This window comes from Tamandua tetradactyla, chromosome 15 (assembly GCF_023851605.1).
Source record: "Tamandua tetradactyla isolate mTamTet1 chromosome 15, mTamTet1.pri, whole genome shotgun sequence".
NCBI classification, from domain to species: Eukaryota; Metazoa; Chordata; class Mammalia; order Pilosa; family Myrmecophagidae; genus Tamandua; species Tamandua tetradactyla.
Genome location: NC_135341.1, coordinates 75,165,762 through 75,193,759, shown reverse-complemented (window position 1 = coordinate 75,193,759; position 27,998 = coordinate 75,165,762). Strand labels below are relative to the sequence as shown.

Here is a 27,998-nt window from a genome sequence, read left to right as displayed (position 1 = left end):
CCATTCTGTTTCCTACTCCTGACCTTTCATAACAATTATTTTACTTTTAGAGATGATATATTGGAACACCACCAATAAAGAGTCAGCAAAAAGAAATTTAGACATAAAATTAGCATTGGTGATACTTCCTTCTTCAACTTTTTTTAATGTAATTTTCTTGTGATATAGTCACACCTCACACAGCGCATTCAAAGTATACAATCAGTGGTTCACAAATCATCACATAGTTGTGCATTCATCATCATGATCATTTTTAGAATATTTGTATTACTCTAGAAAAAGAAATAAGGAGAAGAAAGAAAACCACAAATGTCCCATATCCCTTTCCCCATCCTCTTATTGACCACCAGTATTGGAGTCCACCCAATTTTAAGACTTACAATAGAAGTAGGTTAACTAAGACAATATATGCTGTCAGAAACATATATATATGTATATATGCACATATATGTGTATGTATATATGTGTGTGTGTGTGTGTCTGTACAAAACATCCAGATGTCGATCCACACAAACACAGGTAACTGACTTTTTTGGCTATATAATTTTATTATCATTATCAAAGACCAGTGCTACTGGATTGCAGTTCAGCAACTTCAGGTGTTTCCTTCTGGCTATTCTAAAACACTAGACACTAAAAAGAAATATCTATACGATGAGTCAGTAGTCAGAGTTATTTTTTACATCCCAATTTTTCAGTTACACCTCCTCCCTCTCACTTAATCTTCCTCTCAATCTTCAGAGAAAAATAAACTTACCAGGAAGAACTTTTATAGAGCCTAGAGCACTCCCCACGATCTTCAGGCATACTGCTAGCTTGGCATGCTGTGTTAGCTTGCAATATCTGGCCGAAGCTTGCATAGAGTAACCTCCAGAGACCTCTCGACATCATATGAAATCTGTTAGCCTCTGCGACATTATTTTGGTCCATTTCTTTTCCCCACTTTGGTCAAGAAGGCATTCTCCATTCCATGGTGCCAGGGTCAGGCTCATCCCTGAGAGTCATGTCCCATGTTGACAGGGAGGCTTGTACCCCTGGGAGTCATGTCCCATGTAGGGGCTGGGCAGTAAGTTTATTTGCAGAGTTGGCTTAAAGAGAGAAGCCACATCTGAGAAACAAAAGAGGCTCTCTGGATTTCTAACTCGCTGTGTGATCACCAAGGCTTCTGACCACAGACCATCTTTAACTAAGAAGGGTCTTGACTCAGCAGCTTATACTAGCTTTTTTTGAGGCAGATATCAATTATCAATAGGGAGAATTAAAGTAGAAGTAAGGAAAGCACCTGCCAGGACTAAGGAAGTGAAGTTTGGGCAAGAATGATAGTTCTTGAGATGAACGATTCAGGGTACTCACCTGTGCCAGTGGCTACTGGGCAGCCCCATGTCTGGGAAGAGGAAATCATTGGCCCAGAAATGTACATGCAGGACTGGGGTAGGGAGGAGCAGAATTTTTAATGGTTTATCTACAGGAACCATCACCACTTTTCATAACCTGAACAAAATCATCACCCAATGATAGATTTCATTTCAGCTCACTTACATCTGTTTTATTGCATAAAAATAAAAGCTCAGATTTATTTTTTTTTAGTTTGAATATATCACTATAGTAGAGTTTAGGTGCATGGAAAGCTGACATAGAAAAAACATAGTTGATTATTTAGCGAAAGGATAGAGATGGGAACTCTGTAGACTTCAGAGAGAGTTATCTATATTAATTCTTTGTAGTGTCCCATTAAATAACTGGCTCCTCCTCTGTCCTTGTACCTCTTATCCTTTATGATCTATAGTGTGTGGTCTAAGTTTAAAGTAAATTTGGATCATACTCCTATCTCTTGTAGAAGCCCCTAGGTGGGGGGACCAAGAAACAGGCAAAGATGGTGATGCAAAATCAGCCCCAACTCCAGTTCTAATATTTCAAGTGCCTTGAACAGAGGCAGATCCCTGTGAAGGCAGGTAAGAGAAACCCACCTCCCAAAAATGTACATGCAGGATTGGGGTGGGGAGGAGCAGAATTTTTCAATGGTTTATCTGCAGGAACCATCACCACTTTTCATAACCAGAACAAAATCATCATCCAGTGATAGATTTCATTTCAGTATGGGCCTTTCAAACCATCTCCCTTTGCCACTGTGCAGAAGAATGTCATTTCTGATGTGATCTACCAAATGCTCTCCTGACAATTAGGTCCCCCTTCCTTAGGTTCTAGGAATGTTCCCTGCTATGCTTATTCATTTGGGTCACCATATTCCTTTCCCCATGATCAGGGGTTACCACGTATTTTCCTGAAGCTAAGCACCCATGTGTCAACCAAGTTATCCGCTATCTTATTTGGAATGTCTTTGTTATTGGGTGTCAGCTGATATCTGCTTATGTCTGTCCCATGTAGATGTAGGAAATGGCCTTCTACACTTTTAAATGAGGCAACTTTAAGACAAGAATTCAAAATATATTTCATATCATAACAATCTCAGCTCATGTGTGGGTTGAAGCAGATATTCTAATTCATTGACAAAAGGAGAAAACTCAAGCTGCCACTCTTCCTAGTATATTAAAGTCGCTGCAGGGAGATTAACCGCACTCCTTAAAACCAAAATTGGGGGTAAGTGATGGAGGTTAAAGGATATTCTTGAGAGTTCCTGAAACCAGATAGCAAATCACAGCTAGACCTAGGGCTAATGCCTGTACATAAGTTTTCCTGGAAATACAGAGTCAGGAGTAACAGGCTTCAACTCAGGAAGCCAGGTGATTATCAGTAAGAAAGAACACATCGGAACATGAGACCCACATACATGCCATTTAATGTTCTAATTTCTAGGAAGCCTTTATTCCAAGACCCTCAGAATGATGTTTAGAGATTAAAGGTGTCAGGAGGCAAGATTCTCTGAAGATGACTATGGAAAAACTGTAATTTCTAAGGGATAACAGCCTAAAGGATGCCTTTAGGAGAAGAAAGAGAAAATGACCCTAGGAAAGGCCCTGCGATGGGGTACTGTCACTGGGAATTATAAGAAATGGAAACTCCATGGGTCTCACAGTCAGGAGCGGGAACTAGGGCTTATCAGCCTAGTGATAGTTCTGAGTAAAGATCAATAACATAGAATTTGAGCTTGGGTCTTAATTTGACCTCCATGCTGGATTGTACTTAGGATTCCTCTTGGCCACAGGAATCTTCCTACTCAACAGGGAAATGACAGATAAAAGTTACATGATGATGGTATATTAGTTTCTTATTGTGTTGTAAAAAATTACCACGGATTCTGTGGCTTAAAACAACACACATTTATCATCTTACAGGTCTGGAGGTCAGAAGTCAAAAATGGGTCTTACTTAAGCTAAAGTCAAAATATCAGCAGAGCTGCATTCCTTCTGAAGATTCTACAGAAGAATCTAGTTCCTTATCTTTTCCAGTTTCTAGAGGCTGCCTGGATTCCTTGGCCCGTGGCCCACTTCCAACAATCATGTCATTTTGACTTCTTCCATTGTCAGATCCCCTTCTCTCTTCTTCTTGTGCCTCCCTCTTATATGGACCTTTGTGATTTCATGGTCCCCACCAGGATAATACTGCAAAATCTCCACCTTTCAAGTTCCTTAGTCAAGTTCCTTGACTAAATATGTCAAGTTCCTAACATATTTTCAAAGTTCCTTTTGCCATGTACAATGACATATTCACAAATTCTAGGAATCAGAGTATGGACATCTTTGAATGGCCATTATTCTGCCTTCCACAGATGGTCTCTTCATTGAAATCCAAAAAATGTAAAATTAACTGGTCTGAGAGTGGCAGGTAATTCTGAATCCTAAAGTGCCCATGAAAAATGACGCACTCTGCCAAAAGATCTATCCTCTAGCACATTTTAGTCAATTTGAAAATTTTAACAAAATTTCTTGCTCCAAGAAACTCTCCCCTTAAATCATGTCCTTGTAATACATCATCATCATTATTTTTAAATCAACCAAACAATTACAGTAACTTTGGTGCTCTAAAAACAAGCATATGATCATTGGCTGTTCTCCCAAAACACTTTTACATTTCTTTTTAACTATATGTATTATTAAATTTATCTCCAACACATTATGCAAGCAGAGTAGTACATCTGTATCTGCTGTGCCTTGGATGAAGCTCTCCTGGTGTACTCACACCCAGGAGTGCACAGCAGAGCAAGCCATTCACTGCTTTTGTTCTAGTTAGAGGAGGATCCCATTGCAAGATGGGGTTCTGAGGCCCACAGCATTTAGGACAGGAAATTCAAATCAGAAATCAAAGAAAACCAGTTTTACCTTCCCTGCAGTCACCGTCAAGTCCTATCAGTTCTACCTCCTTAACTGTTCTTCATGACCTCCTCTTCCTCTCCAACCTCTGTCACTTGACAAAGCAGTATGATACAATGCAGGGCTTCCCAGAAATAACCACGCTCTAAGAACCAACTAGGGTTGCTTATTAAACATGCATATTCTCAGGCACCTTATTTAGGAATTTTGATTCTGAATATGGGAAGAAGCCTTGGAATTTGCATGTATAGTAAACACCCCAGGTGATTCTTATTACCAGGGAATTCTATGGGCAAGACACACATAATGATACAGCTGCACATGGAAATCAAGCACACCTTTGAATATTTTTCAAGGTGTGTGAACTCAAATTTCTTAGCTTTTCTGAACCTGTACAATGAAGACTTCACAGGTTGTTTGGAGGATTGAATGGGATTGTGTTAGTTTATAGAGTTGGGAGCTCAACAGTCATGAATGCTCTTTTCTCCCTGCCCTACATACCTCTCCCCATGATACCTGCTCTATTGTGGTTTTCACAGCTGGGAATGTTGACTGACTCTGCAAATATCATAGAAAGACAACGAGCAACACTTAATTAATCTGCCAGTGCCTTCCCTACACACCCAGTCACCAAGTTCATCGTGCTAACTGTAATTACATGGGTTTTCAGAGCTCTTCCTGCCACACTGCCTCCTCTCATTCACAAGGAAATTTCTATAAAGGCTTCTCTTTCTTCAGAGTGCCCAGCTGCACAAAGAAAGCTAACCTCCCCACACAGCTGTGTCAACCATAGTTCTAGGAAGTGTCTCAACTTGACTTTCATTCTACAAGAAAAAGATGCCTGATAATTTACCACCCAGCAGGCTGAGGTTATTAGAATGCATCCTGGATTGGGGTCACTGCTGCCCAGAGAGTTTGGTCACCAGCATGTCTCCTTGGAACAGGGCAATGATGGGAATGAATGTCACATGCTACATGCTATTGTGATATATATGTTTAGTATAAGTCGTGGGATTGGCAATGTTTTAAAGACCATCTCCATTTTCTGTGATAGTTTGGGGCTTGACATAAAGTGGAAAGCAATTCTGTTGCTTAGTGGCTCCAAAAAATCCTGGTAGCCTATTGTGATTTGCTCCATTTTATTCTCTTCTTTCTTTACCACCTATCCTTACCCTTGTTTTCTCTTTAATATTTTGGAAGTAGGCTCAGAGCAATGATCAGGGTCTCTTTCAAGAGTTTCTGGAGACCATTCTTAACCAGTACATCAAGACCCTTTTCTCACTATGTCTGACTCCTGACACAATAGCAGCAATTCTAAAAGTGTGATCCCCAGAGAAGCAGCAGCATTTGGGCAATTGTTAGAAATGCAAATTCTTGGGCCCCACCACAGACATATGGAATCAGAAATTCTGGGAATGAGGCCTGTTCTAGTTTGCTCATTGCCAAAATGCAATATACCAGAAATGGAATGGCTTTTTTTTTAAAAAGGGGAATGTAATAAGTTCTAAGGCTGAGAAAATGTCCCAATTAAAGCAAGTCTGTAAAAATGTTCAAATTAAGGCACCAACAAGAGGTTACCTTCACTCAAGAAAGGCTGATGAAGTTCAGGGTTTCTCTCTCAACTGGAAAGGCACATGGTGAACATGGTGACATCTGCTAGCTTTCTCTCTAGGCTTCTTGTTTTATGAAGCTCCCCTGGGGATGTTTTCCTTCTTCAGCTCCAAAGGCTGCATGGGCTCTTGTCATTCTCTTGGCTATCTCATCATTCTCAAGCTTTCTCCAAAATGCTTCCTCTTTTAAAGGATTCCAGTAAACTAAATAAGACCCACCTGGAATGGGTGGAGTTATATCTCCCTCTATTCAAAAGTTCATACCCACAATTGAGTGTGTCACATCTCCATGGAGATAACCTAATCAAGTTTCCAACCTATATTGTTGAATAGCGATTAAGAGAAGTGGTTGCTCCCACAAGATTGATTAGGATTAAAATATGGCTTTCTAGGTTGCATAATACTTTCAAACCAGCACAAGGCCCATAAATATATGCTTTAAAAGCCCTAGGTAGTTCAGATGCATGACATTTTGAGAATCACTGCAATATAGCATCAGCTATCTCCTGAAAGCAATCACACAATGTATGCAAGTTTTACTAGCTTAGAATACTGCTGGACCTATCTATAGAATTCTTAGTGTTTTAGTTTGCTAGCTGCCGGAATGCAATATACCAGGAACAGAATGGCTTTTTAAAGGGGGAATTTAATAAGTTGCAAGTTTACAGTTCTAAGGCCAAGAAAATGTCCCAATTAAAACAAGTCTATGAAAATGTCCAATCAAAGGCATCCAGGGAAAGATACCTTGGTTCAAGAAGGCTGATGAAGTTCAGGGTTTCACTCTCAAGTGGAAGGGCACATGGTAAACACAGTCAGAGTTTCTCTCTCATCTGGAAAGGCACATGGTGAACACGGTCAGGGTCTCTCTCTTTCTGGAAGGACACATGACAAACACGGCATCATCTGCTAGCTTCTTCTCTTAGCTTCCTGTTTCATGAAGCTCCCCAGGAGGCATTTTCCTTCTTCATCTCCAAAGGTTGCTGGCTGGTGAACTCTGCTTCTTGTGGCTATGTTGTTCTGCTCTGCTCTCTCTGAATCTCTTATTCTCCAAAATGTTTCCTCTTTCGTAGGACTTCGGAAACTAATCAAGACTCCACCAAATGGGTGGAGACATGTTGTCACCTAATCCAGCTTAACAACCACTCTTGATTAAATCACATCTCCTGCGAGATGATTTAATTACCAATTCAAGCATACAGTATTGAATAGGGACTATTCTGCTTTTACGAAATGGGATTTAGATTAAAACATGGCTTTTCTAGGGGACATACATCCTTTCAAACCAGCACACTTAGGAACCTTTATACCCTCCCAACTTACCTCATTTTTATTCTCTTTTTCTCTCTGATTTGCCCTTCTCTGACATGCATTTCAGGCCACTATCTCATTCTCTATACCTTCTCTTTCTGAACTTTAAAGTATAATAAAGTCAGTAATAACATTGCCATTGCAACCTTTAGTTTACAAATTGTTTTAAAATACATTAAAGACACTATCCTATCCATTAGAAATAATAGGATCTGAGTTCCTAAGGAAGGTGGACTAGCCTCTCTGAGCCTTAGTCCCTTAATCTGTAAAATGAAATGATACCTCTGCTCATCTCAAAGTGTTGTTGAGAAGATCAAGTGAAATAAGATATGTAACAGCACTGAAACTGATAAAAATAGCCCCACACAATAAGTAATTGAATGGGTAAGATGAAGTTTTTATTGCCTCTAAGTTAAAAGCCAGTAAGGCAAAGTCTTAAAAGCAATGCTCTCAAGAATAAATTGTGTGATGTTGGTTAAGTTTGTTTCTTCCCACAACCTCAGTTTCATTATCCTTAAAATGCAAGGTGGAATGATCTCCAAATTTCCATTGAACCTAAGATATTAACATTTCTGTGAAAAACTCAGGACAAGGCATGGTAAGTTCTCACTTAATGAATTAAGGAATACGTCTTGATTAGGACATGCGTCAGAATATTGCTCAGGCCCTAAATTTTTACCATTCAAGTGCAGAATAAGATCTGAAACAGCTTGTGCTCTAACTTGTATTATAGCTGAGCTCATTTGCAGCGTGTCCCTAGCCCTCATTTTCCCTGGTGGACCTGAGGAAGCCATGATTTCATTTAGCCAAAGCCTTACAGAGATTGGCAGAACTAATTACTAATAGATGCAGCTCATCAAAGGCTTTTTGCCTTCCTCTGTGGTAAGGGCTGATCTCCCTGACTCACTCTTCCTTCTCTTTTGTGTCTTTTCTGTTCCTTAATTCCTTGCATTTTCACATGCCTTCAAATTCTGATGAATTCAAAGCTGTACAGATTTTACTTTACTCATCCTTCAGTTGGGAGGAGTCTGAGGTAGGAGGAGAGAAATATTATCCTAATTCTGCAGAAAGAAAACCTGAGCCCAGAAGCCTGAAATGAAGATTTGGGAGTAAAGATACTGAGCATGAGCTATGTGCCAAACCTACTGCTAGCAACTTTCCATGGGAGTTTATGCTGGTTAGGCTGTTTTTATTTAAAGGAATTTGGTTGACTTCTAGTTTGGTTGAGTTATATAAGGATTCACCTGAAAAAAAAAAAAGATAAGAAATTTGCCACACTCCCAGGATTCCAGAAACTGATGAACAGCCAGTTCTCACAGAGCTTATTAAGTAGTTTAGTCCTGAGAAAGTTGTTCAGAATTCAGAGCCACTCTAGTGACTGCGTCATCTGGTTTACCTCCTAAACATCACGGGTTCACTGATGTTAGTTCTCATGTTTCAGCATTATGGTGGAGCAGAGGTGTGAGGCATCATTATGGAAAACTGTGTGGAGAGAACCCTTCAGAAACCCTTCTTGAGGAGTACAAGACATTCTGAAGTCTAGCCTGTCCAGCAGAGCATTCAGAGTCAGTACCATTACAGAGGCTGAGATGCCGATGTGAACTGAGTTTCCTTTCCTATAAGAAATCATGACATATAAAAATGAATTCCAACTTTAAAAACACATTTAAAAAAAGTTTTAGAACTCCTTTTATGCATTATTTCATTATTTCAAAAATTCACTCTGTGTTAGTTTGATTTTTTGATTATGGGTCCTTTAATTAGTGAAGTTCCTAAGTGTGTTAACATATATTTTGATTTATCAAAAGTTAGTGGTCACAGATCTTTCAAGCCTCATTTGTTGGACAGAGTGAAACACACACATTCAAGATTGTATCTGATTTGACTAGTGGTATATCCATGGTGTTTTCCCTGCTTATCTATTGCAGAACTGAGCGCTTTCCACATTTTCTAAGTGACCCATTGTGATGGGCTGGAGACCTAAACACTATTTACAGCATAGTTACTCTGAGGGGCATAATGTACTGAGTTCCAAAAAAAAAGGAACTTCTAGAGTATAATGATTTATAAATTGGAAATTAAAGCAATTTTTATTCCAGAAACTTTCTTATAGTACCTGACAGTAGCATATTTGAAACAGCAGCCTCTGGAAAACATTTCTGTATCTACTCATTTCAGCCATCATATGATATTTGATTCTCCTTATGTCTTGGGAAATGGTGCACATATGAGAGAAAGAAACTGCATATTTATCTAAGACAGAGGTTCACAAATGATGGTCCAGGGACAAGCACATCAGCATCACCTGAAAATATGGTAGCAATGTAAATCCTCAGGCCCTACCCCCAAACTGCTGAATCTGAAACTTTGGGGGATGGGCCCCAGAAATCTGTATTTTAACAAGACCTCCAAGTGATTCTTGTGCATACGATAGTTTGAGAACCGCTGAGCTTCAGAAGACCCCAGGGAGATTTTGTTTCCCATGAGAACAATGCAGTATCCCCATAACTTTATTGGGAGCAAAAGCTTGTATTATATCACTAGTTACTTCTGAGTGAGAATAAAAGAATGTCCCTTCAAATTTATGAGAGGTCAAATCTGAGAGCAGCTTAATCTGATAGTGAATGCCATCTGTGTGCACTAGTTCTCTTTCACTATTCCTTGTCTGTCCCTTTTCACTATTCCCTGCCCTTATGGTGCCCTACCAGACTGCCCCCTCACCTCCTCTATTTCTATGCTCCTTCAGTTTCCTATACAATTTCCTCCTACTTCCTCTCTGTTAAACCAACCTCCACTTCTTCAAACTGATCTACTTCAAAAATGCCTTCTTTCAGGAAATCCTCCATATTCCTCTCAATTGCATTCATCAAGCATTTATTAAACACCTACTTTTTCCTGCCACAAATTATAGAGACAAATAACACACATTCCATCTTCATGTCCAATGAGGATACAGCCACAACAGATTATTTTCTCTTTGCTGACACTAACCTTTCTCTGCAGTTCCGAATAAATTGCCATACAACTTAACTTTGGTTTTAGGTTACTTCAAATATAGGTTTGTTTTCCATACTATATGATAATCTCCGTCAGGACAGTAACCATGTTTCAAACTCACTTGTATGTGGCAAATTTCCTAGCCTGCCAGCACATGTCAAGAGCATGTGGTTTGATTTAATGAATGAAACAATGACTGAATCAATAGTGTATACATGTACACAATAGATCTATAACTTTCACAGTAAACTTCTCTGTCTTTTCTTCCTCTCCGCTTTGATCTACCTCTTACCTGCTAACCTCGGATATTCCAATAAAAATACACCAAACAACTCATTTGAAACAATGTGGGTCCATATTTCTCAAGCTGCTGGGCTGGGGGACAAAATCAAACAAGTGGCAGACCAACCACCAAGGCAATTAACAATCCACAAAATTCTTTATTCATTTTTTAAAAAGTCTTAAATACCATTTTTTACTGCCTGATTGCTATTGTTTGGAATGGCATTTGGGCTCTGATGAAAAATTTTGTAGAAGCCCAACACAGGGTCAGAAGGAGCAATTGGATGCCCCTTAATTAGTGGACTTACAAAGTGTCTGCCAAGTGAATAATTTGTATATGACCAGAGAGACACAAAGTGATGGTCCATATAGCAGTGGTTATGTGTCCCAAATCTTTCAAGTAAGCCAGATGGCATGCCAAACTGACATCTCTGAAAGGAGCTTCCTAAAGGTTGCTTACAAACTCTTTTTTCACACAGGTGTCAAAATAATACTTAAGTTTATAAACACATACATGCCTGACAAGGTGATATTTACAAATATGAATAATAAGATTTTGCATGGCCCATATTTGCCAATTTGTTCACCTCTTCACAGATCATAGCTCCAGGAAGCATCTTAGAAGCTATGTAAGTAAGGACAGAGAATAAGGTAAGGTTCCCATGGCTCTCTTAGAATCTCGTGCTGGAGAAATCACCATCATCATTATATCCTCAGAATGTTGGGGTCTCAGGTAATCAGGAATCCTTGGTATTTACTGCATGATCAAGTGCTTTTAGTGACATTAAATTAGAAAGACTGGGCATGAAAGATATATGGCTTTCTTAAAAGAAGAATGGGAGAATGAGAGGTAGAATGGTGATTTCTATGAATGAAGGTGTCATTTCTTACTACCTCATTGAGTTCTTGAAAGTCTTAAGAAGACAGCAAAAAGGAAAGCTACCTTTTTTAATAAAATAGCACTCAGGCCACCAAAGTTGGCAGTGGAAGGAAGACTCTCAGAGTGAGTAAAAAAGTAAAAACAGGTGAAACATAAGACCAGTACTTCCCTAGGAGTATTCACTGATTAATAGTCCCAGATATACTCTAGTCGCAAGGTAACCCAGCTTTACCTTACACTCTGAGAGAACCATGGACACGGTATTCTCTGTATACTCTGTAGCCCAGCTGCAATAAGATCAGAATATTCATACCAAATGTTACTGAAAGAGAGGGGAGAGAAAAGGTGAATTAAAACCAAGGGGTAGTGTAAAATTAAAATGATCTGGTTTACGAGATATGGCTTGCTCTCCAGTGCTCACTGTACTGCCCCACTGGATAAGGCATTGTCTTCCAGGGATTGCTTTCCCTCCTAGGTCCCCCCTACCATCGGTTTGTGCTAGATAAACATACATCTAGACTCAAGAGTTGAAAACAACAGTAAAAAATAGGTTTTAATCTCACATTCCAACTCAGATCAATAGACAGTAACTAACTGGGATGATAAATTGAGGAGGAGTCTGAGGTTTTATCCAGGCTAGTGGATAAAAAATATAATGATTGATTGGTGATGTCTGCACTGGGTCAGGATAAGGGAATGTACAGAGAGAGGTGGGGAGAGTGAATGATAATGCCTAAGTCAGGTATGTGCCATCATACTCTAGTTCTAAAAGAGACAGGCCAAGAGGACAAGTACGGATTCCTCTTTTTCACCACTCTAAGGATGTGACTCCTCTTCCATAACTGATACTTAGAAATAATACCCTGCCATTGGAGAAGACCCTACCTAACCACAGGGGCCCAGTTTCCACAGGTAGCAACATCAGAATATTGTGTTTTCACACAGAAGAAACTCATATTAATAATAGAGTTGTATATTTCCACTAGCCATTTTTCTTTCTGGAATGAATCACAATAGTCTCAGATTTCCTTTTGACCATATAGAACCTGGGGTTTCTAAAGTTATAAGTAGTAACCACAGGCAGAGCAGCTGTCCCTTCTGAGTCACTATGAACTTAACAAAACAGTTCATATTTGAGAGAAAAGCTCTAGTTTGGTCTCATCTACCCTTGTTCATAGAGCAGTTAAAAGGCATTTCTCATTTCCTGGTCAGTGCAAAGAGGAGCATGAGTTACAAAATGGCCTTAGTGAGGAAAAGTTATCATAGACGAATGTAAATTGGTAGTTTTAAAGACAAATGATGGAAGAAATACTAAGTGAAAACAGGGACTGGTAGGCAAAGAAAAAAAAATATCTGGGACTACTAATCAGTGAATACTCCTAGGGAAGTACTGGTCTTATGTTTCACCTGTTTTTACTTTTTTACTCACTCTGAGATTCTTCCTTCCACTGCCAACTTTGGTGGCCTGAGTGCTATTTTATTAAAGAAGGCTATTAAAGACTATTTTATCTAAAAAGAGAAAAATATTCCAGGAAAGGAGGAACTAAGAGACCCTTCATAGGGGTTACCTTCACAAAGGTCAGAGGAAAAAGGTCAAGCTAGACAACTGGACAGAATATCAAGGTGCAGCAACAGCTTTGAGAATGGATCTGACAGTAAAGCCCAGTGTTAGTTCTCAAGGCAGTCCAGAGCAACAGTGTAGACAGGAAAGCACGGAAACATCACAACGCTACTTTCATATCCCAGGTGTAGCCTGTTGACAAGTGTTTAAGCAACATGATTGATTACCTTGCGATTTATTTTGTCAATCAGTCACAGAGTTAATTGCATGTTACTCTTGGGCATTATTATAAATAAGGATACAGCAAACAGTACTAGGTTAATGGTCCTTAGCATTCGGTTATTAAATTGATGGCACAACCGCAACGATATTGAAGAACATGGACCTTCTCCATCCAGGATAATTTGTATCACTAAGCATAATGGGCTGCACTACTCCCATTTTCTGCTAAGGTATTATTCACACCGATACAGGCAATGAATCCATCAATAAATGAGGAACAAATATAGTTTGTTTTGCATTAAAAAAAATACATACCCCCTGAGAAATGCTGATCATGAGGAAACAGGGAGGGAGTTTGTATTGTTAACATCAGTTTAAGGGAAATGTGAGATAACTGTAAAAGTAGCCAAAATGGAAAAAATAAGTTGGATTTAGGAGGAGTAACTTGCACCCAAGTGCAACCTGTCTAGGAGGAGCCTTTGAATGTACTTTCCATTCTGCTAGAACACTTTTTTTTCCACGTACCACCTATACACTTAGATGACTCTTCTTATTTGTCAGACATCAGTTTAAGTAGCATTTCTTCCAAGAAACCTTCCCTGACTTTCTGGGCTGTTAAATGACTGTCTTAAGTTGGATCCTCCAGAAGCTAACCCTGAGAGAAGGATTTATGTGAATGTCTTCCCATAATAACTGATAGTGAAGTGGAGAAGTGGAACCAGAAAAGGGGAGGAGGCAAAGCAAGGCTAGGCTATCTCACAAAGGGGAATTTTGGCTCAATCCCACCAGGGATCTCTGGAAATAATGTAGTCACATCTCAAGTTGTCCCAGTAAGAGAAACATTTCAACTTTCCCTGGTTAAGGACTACCCCAAGCACTTCAACTACTCCAAGCACAGGAAAAACAGTTTGGCAGGCTAAGGACAGTGCTCCATCGAAGAGATACAGGCGCTGACTGTTGGGAAGGGACTTCAGGAGCTGGTGTGCTCCAGATGGTAAATGGATCCAGTGTGACTCAGGTGGGACATATTGATAGTATCTGCTACATTGGATTGGCAAATTGTTTCCATAGTACCCTGTACACTGTCTAGCATATCATTTCTCATGCCACATTGTAACTGCTTAGTTAACTATCTTTCCTGATAGACTTTTTTTTTTTTTTACATGGGCAAGCACCAGGAATTGAACCTGGGTCCTCTGGCACGGCAGGCAAGCATTCTTGCCTGTTGAGCCACCGTGGCCCGCCTGACTGTAAGCTTCTTGATGGTAGAAGCAATGAATGACAAAATCTCGGTAAGACAGCATTTTTTAAAAGGGTTATGCTGGCCTACTTTTGCTCATTTTGAGCATGAGCATCCTGGCTTGAAAAGTCAGCTGTTGTCCATTTAGTCCAGATACTCGTGTGTACCAGTTCCAGCAAGGACTCTTTAATCAACTGAATAAGGGAAGAACAAGAAAACCCATGGTTTGGAATGAAAGCTGTATGCATTTTGTTACATAGTTAACATGAACAAACATAAATACCACAAGAAATGAGATTTCTAGTAATTTCTAGTTCCTTTTTGTTAAATGGTGTTCAAAATTCTTAGCTAATGTGCACTAGAGAATCAGCTCTATTCTCATTGCATCTGGATTATGTTTCAATTTTTCATTCATTCCTTTTTGTGTATTAGTTAAGGTGATACCAGTTCCTATTTTTTTAAAAAAGGCTGAATTCTTTTGACTTAGTAAATGGAAGTTTAGCTTTTAGTCAGTAGAGTCTAATTGAGTATTCCTTGGGTAGCCTTCATACATGATTCAGAGATCCAGACTCTGTATACCTATGGCCCCATCAACCTCTAAACCCTCAATGTCTTTCATCTCCATCCTGCAGATGGGAAAAGCAAACCACTTCAGCACAGGAGTGAAACACATTACACTCCCTTTGTGGCAATTAATCATGTCACATGGCTGGGAAATGAAGCACATCCAGCAGCAACCTTTCACCGTGGAAGGGGAGCACAAATACTTGATTGATAGTTAAACAATTCTACCACATAGTCATTCTACAAATATCTATTAAGCATCTAAAATACACGAAGTTCTGTGTAATCTATTAAGCATCTAAAATACACAAAGCTCTGTGTTAGCTGTTAAGCATAAAATGAGAAACAAAAGAGAAATAGTTACTGCTCCTTAGGTAACTCACTGTTTAGGGGGAGATGGAAATTAATCAGGTAATCATGAAAACACTCAATCCCAAACTCTTCAAAGAAAGACAGGTACAAGGAGAGAAGAAAGTTTATAACAAGCTAGGTCTAGTTTAAATACACGAGGAAGGGGCATTTGAGCTGATATCTGAAATTTGAACAGATATCTAGAAAAAGTTGGAGAAAAAAACATACCTGGCAGAGGGAACAGCATATGCTAAGGCCTTGAGGCAAAAGGGAATATGAAAGAATGCCTATGTGGATGAAGTCTTAAGAATGAGGGAGAAAGTGGGGGAAAATAAGGCTGGAGAAATAGGGTCCTATTGACCATAAAAGGATTTTGATCTTCTACCCGGTTTTGTTGATTCTTATTGTACATATGCCCTATAGCCTTCTGGTCACACACTGGTCTATGAAGAGCATTTATGTGTGTGTGTGTGTGTGTGTGTGTGTGTGTGTGTGTGTGTGTCCATGCCCTTGTTCTCAATCCTTCATTACTATGAGCCTCTTAGAGGAGCCTTTCTTTTTTTTTTTTTTTTTTTATTAATTAAAAAAAGAATTAACAAAGCAATTAGAAATCATTCCAATCTACATGTAGAATCAGTAATTCTTAATAACATCACATAGTTGCATATTCATCATTTCTTAGTACATTTGCATCGATTTAGAAAAAGAAATAAAAAGACAACAGAATAAGAATTAAAACAATAATAGAAAGAAAAAAAAACAAAAAAAACAAAAACAAAAAACCTATACCTCACATGCAGCTTCATTCAGTGTTTTAACATAATTGCATTACAATTGGGTAGTATTGTGCTGTCCATTTCTGAGTTTTTATATCCAGTCCCGTTGTACAGTCTGTATCCCTTCAGCTCCAATTATCCCTTCTCTTTTTTTTTTTTTTTAATTAACGGAAAAAAAGAAATTAACCCAACATTTAGAGATCATACCATTCTACACATGCAATCATTAATTCTTAACATCATCACATAGATGCATGATCATCATTTCTTAGTACATTTGCATTGGTTTAGAAGAACTAGCAACATAACCGAAAAAGATATAGAATGTTAATATAGAGAAAAAAATAAAAGTAATAATAGTAAAATCAAAACAAAACAAAACAAAACAAAACAAAAACCTATAGCTCAGATGCAGCTTCATTCAGTGTTTTAACATGATTACTTTACAATTAGGTATTATTGTGCTGTCCATTTTTGAGTTTTTGTATCTAGTCCTGTTGCACAGTCTGTATCCCTTCAGCTTCAATTACCCATTGTCTTACCCTGTTTCTAACTCCTGCTGAACTCTGTTACCAATGACATATTTCAAGTTTATTCTCGAATGTCCGTTCACATCAGTGGGACCATACAGTATTTGTCCTTTAGTTTTTGGCTGGATTCACTCAGCATAATATTCTCTAGGTCCATCCATGTTATTACATGGTTCATAAGTTTATCTTGTCTTAAAGCTGCATAATATTCCATCGTATGTATATACCACAGTTTGTTTAGCCACTCTTCTGTTGATGGAGATTTTGGCTGTTTCCATCTCTTTGCAATTGTAAATAATGCTGCTATAAACATTGGTGTGCAAATGTCCGTTTGTGTCTTTGCCCTTAAGTCCTTTGAGTAGATACCTAGCAATGGAATTGCTGGGTCGTATGGCAATTCTATATTCAGCTTTTTGAGGAACCGCCAAACTGCCTTCCACAGGGGTTGCACCCTTTGACATTCCCACCAACAGTGGATAAGTGTGCCTCTTTCTCCGCATCCTCTCCAGCACTTGTCATTTTCTGTTTTGTTGATAATGGCCATTCTGGTGGGTGTGAGATGATATCTCATTGTGGTTTTGATTTGCATTTCTCTAATGGCCAGGGAAATTGAGCATCTCTTCATGTGCCTCTTGGCCATCCGTATTTCCTCTTCTGAGAGGTGTCTGTTCAAGTCTTTTTCCCATTTTGTAATTGGGTTGGCTGTCTTTTTGTTGTTGAGATGAACAATCTCTTTATAAATTCTGGATACTAGACCTTTATCTGATATATCATTTCCAAATATTGTCTCCCATTGTGAAGGCTGTCTTTCTACTTTCTTGATGAAGTTCTTTGATGCACAAAAGTGTTTAATTTTGAGGAGTTCCCATTTATTTATTTCCTTCTTCAGTGCTCTTGCTTTAGGTTTAAGGTCCATAAAACCGCCTCCAGTTGTAAGATCCATAAGATATCTCCCAACATTTTCCTCTAACTGTTTTATGGTCTTAGACCTAATGTTTAGATCTTTGATCCATTTTGAGTTAACTTTTGTATAAGGTGTGAGAGATGGGTCTTCTTTCATTCTTTTGCATATGGATATCCAGTTCTCTAGGCACCATTTATTGAAGAGACTGCTCTGTCCCAGGTGAGTTGGCTTGACTGCCTTATCAAAGATCAAATGTCCATAGATGAGAGGGTCTATATCTGAGCACTCTATTCGATTCCATTGGTCGATATATCTATCTTTATGCCAATACCATGCTGTTTTGACCACTGTGGCTTCATAATATGCCTTACAGTCAGGCAGCGCGAGACCTCCAGCTTCGTTTTTTTTCCTCAAGATGTTTTTAGCAATTCGGGGCACCCTGCCCTTCCAGATAAATTTGCTTATTGGTTTTTCTATTTCTGAAAAATAAGTTGTTGGGATTTTGGTTGGTATTGCATTGAATCTGTAAATCAATTTAGGTAGGATTGACATCTTAACTATATTTAGTCTTCCAATCCATGAACACGGTATGCCCTTCCATCTATTTAGGTCTTCTGTGATTTCTTTTAGCAGTTTTTTGTAGTTTTCTTTATATAGGTTTTTTGTCTCTTTAGTTAAATTGATTCCTAGGTATTTTATTCTTTTAGTTGCAATTGTAAATGGGATTCGTTTCTTGATTTCCCCCTCAGCTTGTTCATTACTAGTGTATAGAAATGCTACGGATTTTTGAATGTTGATCTTGTAACCTGCTACTTTGCTGTACTCATTTATTAGCTCTAGTAGTTTTGTTGTGGATTTTTCCGGGTTTTCGACGTATAGTATCATATCGTCTGCAAACAGTGATAGTTTTACTTCTTCCTTTCCAATTTTGATGCCTTGTATTTCTTTTTCTTGTCTAATTGCTCTGGCTAGAACCTCCAACACAATGTTGAATAATAGTGGTGATAGTGGACATCCTTGTCTTGTTCCTGATCTTAGGGGGAAAGTTTTCAATTTTTCCCCATTGAGGATGATATTAGCTGTGGGTTTTTCATATATTCCCTCTATCATTTTAAGGAAGTTCCCTTGTATTCCTATCTTTTGAAGTGTTTTCAACAGGAAAGGATGTTGAATCTTGTCGAATGCCTTCTCTGCATCAATTGAGATGATCATGTGATTTTTCTGCTTTGATTTGTTGATATGGTGTATTACATTAATTGATTTTCTTATGTTGAACCATCCTTGCATACCTGGGATGAATCCTACTTGGTCATGATGTATAATTCTTTTAATGTGTTGTTGGATACGATTTGCTAGAATTTTATTGAGGATTTTTGCATCTGTATTCATTAGAGAGATTGGTCTGTAGTTTTCTTTTTTTGTAATATCTTTGCCTGGTTTTGGTATGAGGGTGATGTTGGCTTCATAGAATGAATTAGGTAGTTTTCCCTCCACTTCGATTTTTTTGAAGAGTTTGAAGAGAATTGGTACTAATTCTTTCTGGAACGTTTGGTAGAATTCACATGTGAAGCCATCTGGTCCTGGACTTTTCTTTTTAGGAAGCTTTTGAATGACTAATTCAATTTCTTTACTTGTGATTGGTTTGTTGAGGTCATCTATGTCTTCTTGAGTCAAAGTTGGTTGTTCATGTCTTTCCAGGAACCCGTCCATTTCCTCTAAATTGTTGTATTTATTAGCGTAAAGTTGTTCATAGTATCCTGTTATTACCTCCTTTATTTCTGTGAGGTCAGTAGTTATGTCTCCTCTTCCATTTCTGATCTTATTTATTTGCATCCTCTCTCTTCTTCTTTTTGTCAATCTTGCTAGGGGCCCATCAATCTTATTGATTTTCTCATAGAACCAACTTCTGGCCTTATTGATTTTCTCTATTGTTTTCATGTTTTCAATTTCATTTATTTGTGCTCTAATCTTTGTTATTTCTTTCCTTTTGCTTGCTTTGGGGTTAGCTTGCTGTTCTTTCTCCAGTTCTTCCAAATGGATAGTTAATTCCTGAATTTTTGCCTTTTCTTCTTTTCTGATATAGGCATTTAGAGCAATAAATTTCCCTCTTAGCACTGCCTTTGCTGCGTCCCATAAGTTTTGATATGTTGTGTTTTCATTTTCATTCGCCTCGAGGTATTTGCTAATTTCTCTTGCAATTTCTTCTTTGACCCAGTCGTTGTTTAGGAGTGTGTTGTTGAGCCTCCACGTATTTGTGAATTTTCTGGCACTCTGCCTATTATTGATTTCCAACATCATTCCTTTATGGTCCGAGAAAGTGTTGTGTAAGATTTCAATCTTTTTAAATTTGTTGAGACTTGCTTTGTGACCCAGCATATGGTCTATCTTTGAGAATGATCCATGAGCACTTGAGAAAAAGGTGTATCCTGCTGTTGTGGGATGTAATGTCCTATAAATGTCTATTAAGTCTAGTTCATTTATAGTAATATTCAGATTCTCTATTTCTTTGTTGATCCTCTGTCTAGATGTTCTGTCCCTTGATGAGAGTGGTGAGTTGAAGTCTCCAACTATTATGGTATATGAGTCTATTTCCCTTTTCAGTGTTTGCAGTATATTCCTCACGTATTTTGGGGCATTCTGATTCGGTGCGTAAATATTTATGATTGTTATGTCTTCTTGTTTAATTGTTCCTTTTATTAGTATATAGTGTCCTTCTTTGTCTCTTTTAACTGTTTTACATTTGAAGTCTAATTTGTTGGATATTAGTATAGCCACTCCTGCTCTTTTCTGGTTGTTATTTGCATGAAATATCTTTTCCCAACCTTTCACTTTCAACCTATGTTTATCTTTGGGTCTAAGATGTGTTTCCTGTAGACAGCATATAGAAGGATCCTGTTTTTTAATCCATTCTGCCAATCATTGTCTTTTGATTGGGGAATTCAGTCCATTGACATTTAGTGTTATTACTGTTTGGATAATATTTTCCTCTAACATTTTGCCTTTTGTATTATATATATCATATCTGATTTTCCTTCTTTCTACACTCTTTTCCATATCTCTCTCTTCTGTCTTTTTGTATCTGACTCTAGTGCTCCCTTTAGTATTTCTTGCAGAGCTGGTCTCTTGGTCACAAATTCTTTCAGTGACTTTTTGTCTGAGAATGTTTTCATTTCTCCCTCATTTTTGAAGGATAATTTTGCTGGATATAGGAGTCTTGGTTGGCAGTTTTTCTCTTTTAGTATTTTAAATATATCATCCCACTGTCTTCTAGCTTCCATGGTTTCTGCTGAGAAATCTACACAAAGTCTTATTGGGTTTCCCTTGTATGTAATGGATTGTTTTTCTCTTGCTGCTTTCAAGATCTTCTCTTTCTCTTTGACCTCTGACATTCTAACTAGTAAGTGTCTTGGAGAACGCCTATTTGGGTCTAATCTCTTTGGGGTGCGCTGCACTTCTTGGATCTGTAATTTTAGGTCTTTCATAAGAGTTGGGAAATTTTCAGTGAAAATTTCTTCCATTAGTTTTTCTCCTCCTTTTCCCTTCTCTTCTCCTTCTGGGACACCCACAACACGTATATTTGTGCGGTTCATATTGTCCTTGAGTTCCCTGATACCCTGTTCAAATTTTTCCATTCTTTTCCCTATAGTTTCTGTTTCTTTTTGGAATTCAGATGTTCCATCCTCCAAATCACTAATTCTATCTTCTGTCTCTTTAAATCTATCATTGTAGCTATCCATTATTTTTTCTATGTTTGCTACTTTATCCTTCACTTCCATAAGTTCTGCGATTTGTTTTTTCAGTTTTTCTATTTCTTCTTTATGTTCAGCCCATGTCCTCTTCATGTCCTCCCTCAATTTATCGATTTCATTTTTGAAGAGGTTTTCCATTTCTGTTCGTATATTCAGCATTAGTTGTCTCAGCTCTTGTGTCTCATTTGAGCTATTGGTTTGTTCCTTTGACTGAGCCATATTCTCAATCTTTTGAGCGTGGACAGTTATCTTCTGCTGCTGGCGTCTGGGCATTTATTCAGATTTCTCTTGGTGTTGGACCCAGCAAGGTTGTAATATTTTTCTGTGAAATCTCTGGGTTCTGTTTTTCTTATCCTGCCCATTAGGTGGCGCTCGTGGCACACGTTTGTCTGCGGGTCCCACCAGTAAAAGGTGCTGTGGGACCTTAAACTTTGGAAAACTCTCGCCGTCCTGGGGGTTCGCTAGCCGAAGCGGCTTGAGCCGGCCCGGGGTCTGAACGCAGGGAGGGTTGCTGGTCGCCGCAGCCAGGGAAAGAGCCCGTCCGAATTTCCTAGTCGGCCCTGGGCAACAAGCGTGGTGGGAGGGCGCCAGCGGCAGCGGCCTGCCTGAGAGAATGCACGTTCCCCGGGAGTCACGGGGTCACCGTTCTCCGCGGCCTGGGGGTTTCCGATCCAATTCTCTCAGTTGGTCCGGGGGCTGTGCGTGGTGTGGGCGCCAGTCGCCTTGGTTTCAGGGGACCACCTCTCCAATTCTCCCAGCTGGCCCGGGAAGGGGGAAGGGAGTAACTCCGGCCGCTTGCCACCCCGCCCGGTAAGGCCCGCGCGCCTCGGCGATCTCACCCGAGCTGCTTCTCTCAGCCAGCCAGCCGTTCCAGGATGGGGTACGCTGTCTTTTTTATCTCTGTTGTGGCTTTGGGCGCTTTCTGTATCGTTTCTACTCCCCTAGTAGGTGTCCTGGAGAAGAAACTAAGATCCGCGCGTCTTACGAAGCCGCCATCTTCCAGGAAGTCCTCCGAGGAGCCTTTCTTTAAGGCCAATTGATTTCAAAGAAAGTGTGCATTTCTCCATGGTTCATCTCAGCAGGCAGCTCCTCAAACACACCATGGGCTCTCACACGTTGGTACACACAGCACACACTTGCTGTTCCTTTTACTTGGAAGACTTGTCACCCCGTCATACCTCTGGCATAATTGCATTCAGCCTCCAAAACCCAGCTTATCCACTCTCAGTTATAATACGAATCCTTCCCTGACTTTCTTCAGACTCCAGGCTGAGTCAGTTGCCATCTGCCCAATCCCACAGGACTCCACATGAAATATACCTCTCACATGTCACTTACTTTGTATGGTCAGCTTATTTGGCCTGATTTTCCCTACTAGATTTCAACATTTTGAAGAAACAAACTGTTTCATTTTGGTATCCCCAGTGTCTAACTTTTACTTAATACCTAGTAGATACAAATAATACTTATTGAATGAATAAAAAAAAATCTATTTCTCAAGCTCCTTTTCCTAAGGCACTAATCTCATGAGAAGTTTCACATACATACAAATATACACACAAGTTCCTTGGCCAAATAAGTTGGGGAGAATTGTGTAATATGTTCTATCTTGAAAATTATTCATGGTGCATAATAGAAGGATCTGGACTAGGGTAAGGTAAGCCTGTATGTAAGGAATAAAATTGAAGGAGGTCCTCACTCTCACGTTCAACCAAGTCCTGACTCTGCATTTGAAGTGCCCTGAAAATAAGTACTTCCTTATGTTTTGTGCCTTTGTGCTTGATTGCTTCACCTCTGGATGTCACACACTAGCATGTCAAAGAAGTCCTGCAATAGAAAAAACTGAATAACCCAAACTTATTTGAAGATTGAGCCTTCCTTTTTTATTTGTCATTAATACTTACTAACCTTCTGTTGGGGACTGAGTCATGTCCCTCACAAAAGGCATGTTCAAGTCCCAACCCCCAGTTCTGTGGGTGTGAACCCATTTGTAAATAGAACCTTTCACGATGTTGCTACTTAAGCATGTGCCAAACTGAGTGAAGTTGGGCCTTATTCCATTTGACTGAAGTCTTTATAAACAAAAGAAATTGTACCCAGAGAGGAAGAGGAGAACCAAGAAGCTGGAAGTCAACAGAATCCAGAAGATTAAGAAGATACCACCATGTGCATTGCCATGTGATGGGAAAGCCAAGGAACCCCAAAGTTTGCCAGCCAACCAAAAGACACTAATTCCAGAAGTAAACCTTCTAGCCTTTGAAACTGCAAGCCAAGAAATCCCTGTTGTTAAGACAAGCCATTATATGGCATTATATGATATTTGTTTTGGCAGCTGGTGTTTTTCACTTCCATAGAACTGGTGTTCGGTGAAATGAACTTTCAAAATTGCTATGCTGCTATATGGATTAATAAATTCTGGTTTCTGCTCTTTCAAATGATAACCTTGATATGGAAAGCAGAATTTAGATGGAAATTTGGGTCCATTTATCGAAAACCACCACTGAAAGTACAGTGAATGTTATGGCAGCCAGAAGAAATTTCTAATTAGCATCCAGTACTTGCTGGCTTCCCAAAGTAGTTATTGATGAGACCTGTTATGAGGAGAACCATTTCCACCAGTGAATAGATGTTCAGATGAAGAAGATCTGTCTCATCTCCCCAGAGAAAAATAAAACTATTGGCTTGTCCACTAATGGAAATTGAATGAGAAGAGTTCAATTACTTGGGTAATAAACCTGATAATATAGGTCAGTGGCACTGCTTAACACTGTCAAAATTTCAACTCTCTGCTTATCTATCTTGCAAATATGTGTCTAAATCCATCCAGATAGGGAAACAATAGGATGTCTTCCTGGCTCACTCATAGAATCAAGTCCTCTTATATCCCAGGAAAGTGTCCTACCCAAGAGTCTGCCTATAATAATTATTGTCTAGAATAGAAAAGTTGATTCTCTTTGACAAGTGGAGTTTCATGTGTAGCAATTTTGGGCTAACAACTTAGGAGAAATTTTTGGTTTTCTTGTTTCACCCAAGAACCTCAAAACTGTTTCTCTCACACTAAGTGTTATAACTCAGTAAGGCAGAGATTGGCTACAAATGGCTGATTATAAGCAGAAAGACTAAGTGGCATAGAAAATATGCTACCTGGGACAGAGAAATCCTATCATAAATACCTAAATGAAATTAAAAAAAAAAAAAGAAGTATTAGATTATCCTAAACTTGACTTCTAGAGGGTGGATCGAGTGAGTCTACATGGAATTTCAGCCAGATGCCAATTCCTGAGTTAGGATCCAAGCACCAGACCTGAGTCAGATGTGATTGTTGTCCAAAAGAGCCATAAGTAAGATCCACAGGATTAGCTATGCCTTAAATAGTCCTGAGTATCAAAAGTCTGTTGTTGTCGAGCTCAAAGGATAAGCTAGTTGCCCAAGAAAGAGAGTAAGCCAAAGAAACATCATAGACACTAGAATAGAGCAAGAAGTAACTTCAATGTTGGCAAGAAAACAAGAAGATCTAGGACAATTTTTGTTGATCTGACTGGAATGCTTGAGTTTGTTTCATATTGTCTGTTGGATGAATGGTCAGTCCAGTTTAAAGGCCAGAGTACCCTGAACATGGCAGCAGAAAAACTCTTTGCTTTGTTAGGAGTGACTAATTCCTCCATGCTTTTATGATCTCTTTTGTTCCCTAGTCTTAAAACTTCCATGTCTTAAACACCTATGGTGGTTACATCAAGCAATAATTAAACCAGATAAGTAAATAAATGAGTATATGTTAGAAAAACAGAGTAATCATGTTGCCTGGCTGTGCCAAGACTTTGTCCTGGTCATCAGTGAGTTCTACATTGCCAGCTTGCAGTTTCTGGACTGGTTAAGTAATACAAGTGGAGTCATCTATTCCTTTCTGGTCTTCAAGCATTTTTCCTCCTCAGAGACCCAATGGGGGGTTGTCTCTAGGCATCAAATTATAGTAATCAATAAATCACAAGCACCATGATTCACTTAGAAATAGAGACACAGACATTTTTTAGAAGATACAATGATTACTTGTCATGGATTCAGAGAATCAGTGTGTTTATTAGAGGTCAAGAGTATGAGAATCAACAAAGAACCCCTTGGCTCTCAAACCTGTTCTTCTCATCTAGATGAGTGGTACACCATTGTTTTAGTCTGCTAGATTGCCAAAATGCAGTATACCAGAAATGGGTTGGCTTTTACAATGGGGATTTATTAGCTTACAAGCTTACAGTTCTGAGGCTATGAAAATTGCCCAGATCAAGGTATCATTAGGCAATGCTTTCTCCCCAAGAACATGATTTTCTGTGACACATACAAATTCAAACTACCACAACCATCTACCCAATCTTCCAAACAGAAGCTTGGAGGTAATCCTTAATTTTTTCTTCCTCCTTTTCATCTCCCTCAACCTCAACATCTATTTAAAGATTGAGGCCTATAGGTTTTATTTCTTTAAATATCTCCATGATCTTTTCATTGTTTTCATCACAGTTTTATTTCAAGCCCTCACTAGACTTTATTTTGTCTCCTCTTATTCATTGTCCAAAAATCAAAGTGTGATTTTTCTAAATTGCTAATCTTCTTACATCATTCCTCTTCACATCTCTGAATTGCCTATAGAGGATCCATCCAACAAAAAATCCTCAGGGATGCTCTGTGCCTGGTAAATGCTAGGGTTGAGTGACTTAAGAAAAGTAGTGAAATCGCTTCATGTTTCAACTGCCAGCTAATCAATACCCAGAAAGTTACATAGCAGATGTGGTAGTTAGATTAGTTGTCAACTTGGCCAGGTGAAGGCACCTAGTTTTGTTGCTGTGGACATGAGCCAATGGTAGGTGAATCTCATCTGTTGCTAATTACATCTGCAGTCGGCTAGGAGGCGTGTCTGCTGCAATGAGTGACGTTTTGACTTAATTGGCTGGTGCTTAAATGAGAGAACACAATGTAGCACAGCCAAGCAGCTCGGCCCAGGCCTTTGGAGATGCAGAAAGAAGTCACCCTGGGGGAAGTTCTTGGAACCCAGGGGCCCGGAGAGAAGACCAGCAAAGACCATCTTGTGCCTTCCACGTAAGAAAGAACCTCAGTGGAAAGTTAGCTGCATTTCCTCTGAAGAACCAACAAAATAAATCCCCTTTTATTAAAAGCCAATCCGTCTCTGGTGTGCTGCATTCTGGCAGCTAGCAAACTAGAACAGCAGACAATAAGTATTCATTCAATGTTGAATTAGTGGACAGTATCATGCACTGGAAAAAGCATGGACTCTCCCCCACAGACTAAGACTCAAATCTCAATTTTACCATTTTTAGGTGAGTGACCTCATCTCCCTGAGCTTCAATTTCCTTCAAAATGGGGTTGCCCACACCTGCCTAGCAAATTTGCTGGGAGAATTTTATGACACATACTTAGAGGATTTAGCCAATCAGTGACAGGCACACAGAAGGAACTCAAATGCTTCACGTATTAGAAAAAAATAAATCAACAGGGCAAAAATCATCTATTTACTAGGCATTGCCTATACAGGGTACTTTATAAGGAAACTTAGTTGTGACCCCAGGATTTAGAGCCTAAATTGCACATATTACCTCTAATCAGTCACTCAGAGATAATTTCCACAAGTCCTATCATTCAGCTGGAATTCACCTTTTTCAATGAGGTCAAGAAATCCTCCCTCCATGCCAGATAAAGATTTTGCAGTTTTAAAAGTTTAGATTTGTGTTTGATATATATTATGTAGAAATGCAATTGGAGGATTTTAGAATTTGTCCTTTGCTAAGTCTCTACTGTCTGAATGGATGCAGTGGCACAGGAGAACAAGAAGTGTGGTTCTGTGGATAGGAAACATGATGTGATGATGATTTTTTCCCCCCAGAGATAATCTATAATTCCACTTATGGATGGGAGTGAGTCTACTAAAAGAAAAGAAAATCATTTCTCAGTCATTTTAAGAGTAAGACAGGAACTTGGAGATCACTGAGCCCAATCCTTTCTTTCTCCAGATGATGGCCTTGGGCCCCTGAGAAGGTTATGACCCAGTTAAGCTAACGACCATTCTGAGACCAAGAACTCTGATTCTGTCTAATGTTCCTTCTACTGAGGATTACATAGCAACTGTTTTGGCGGCACCATGAAAGTCAAACCTTTATTCAGAATATTGAGATTTTTCCCCCAAATACCTCTCATAGAATCTTTCCAACATGAGTTATAGGTAGACCTCTGTTTCTCTTCAGAACACTTAATGTAGATCATGCGTCTCAGAATGAGAACTATAATGGCCTGTCTATAACTCTGAGATCTTCTTATACCTGATTAAAATCTTAAAGGAAGTAGGGGTCTCTACAACTCCTGCCGATCTTCCAGAACATTTGGAAGAATTTATTACTTAGTATTTGTGAAAACTGCTACAAGATCCTTGCATAAAAGTTCCCCTGTTGGCTCACATGTTGCTTTTTTCACTCATTCATTCATCCAACCAACACCTGTTATGTACCCACTTAATTTCACTTTTTATTGTTGTTGTTATGTGACTAATGACTCTCTTTACCACTGGGCTGTAAGAAATCTCTGTAAACAATCTGTGTAAGGGCAGAGATTAACCCATCTATCATTCCCATTTGTTGCTTTATGTCTTACACCTAGCCCATTTCCTGACACAGTGTAGGTATTCAATGAAGGTTTAATAATAAAGGAAAGAAAACTATCAAAGAGTAAAAAAATCCACAGTCACTTTTTCTGCCTCCT

General features: G+C 39.0%; 1 protein-coding gene and 1 long non-coding RNA gene across 21 annotated transcripts in view; one reads left to right on the top strand and one right to left on the bottom strand.

The window, feature by feature from the left end:
• The window catches only part of CPNE4 (copine 4), a 694,898-nt gene that overhangs the window by 613,787 nt on the left and 53,113 nt on the right, over positions 1-27,998 (top strand). The window lies entirely within an intron of this gene.
• The window catches only part of LOC143657580 (uncharacterized), a 95,283-nt gene that overhangs the window by 21,690 nt on the left and 45,595 nt on the right, over positions 1-27,998 (bottom strand). For 3 of the 4 annotated variants that reach the window (XR_013162906.1, XR_013162907.1, XR_013162908.1), the window contains exon 3: positions 11,578-11,667. The exons of the other annotated variant lie outside the window; for it this stretch is intronic. This is a non-coding gene — a long non-coding RNA (uncharacterized LOC143657580). The remainder of the gene's footprint in view (positions 1-11,577; positions 11,668-27,998) is intronic. 4 annotated transcript variants of the gene reach the window in all.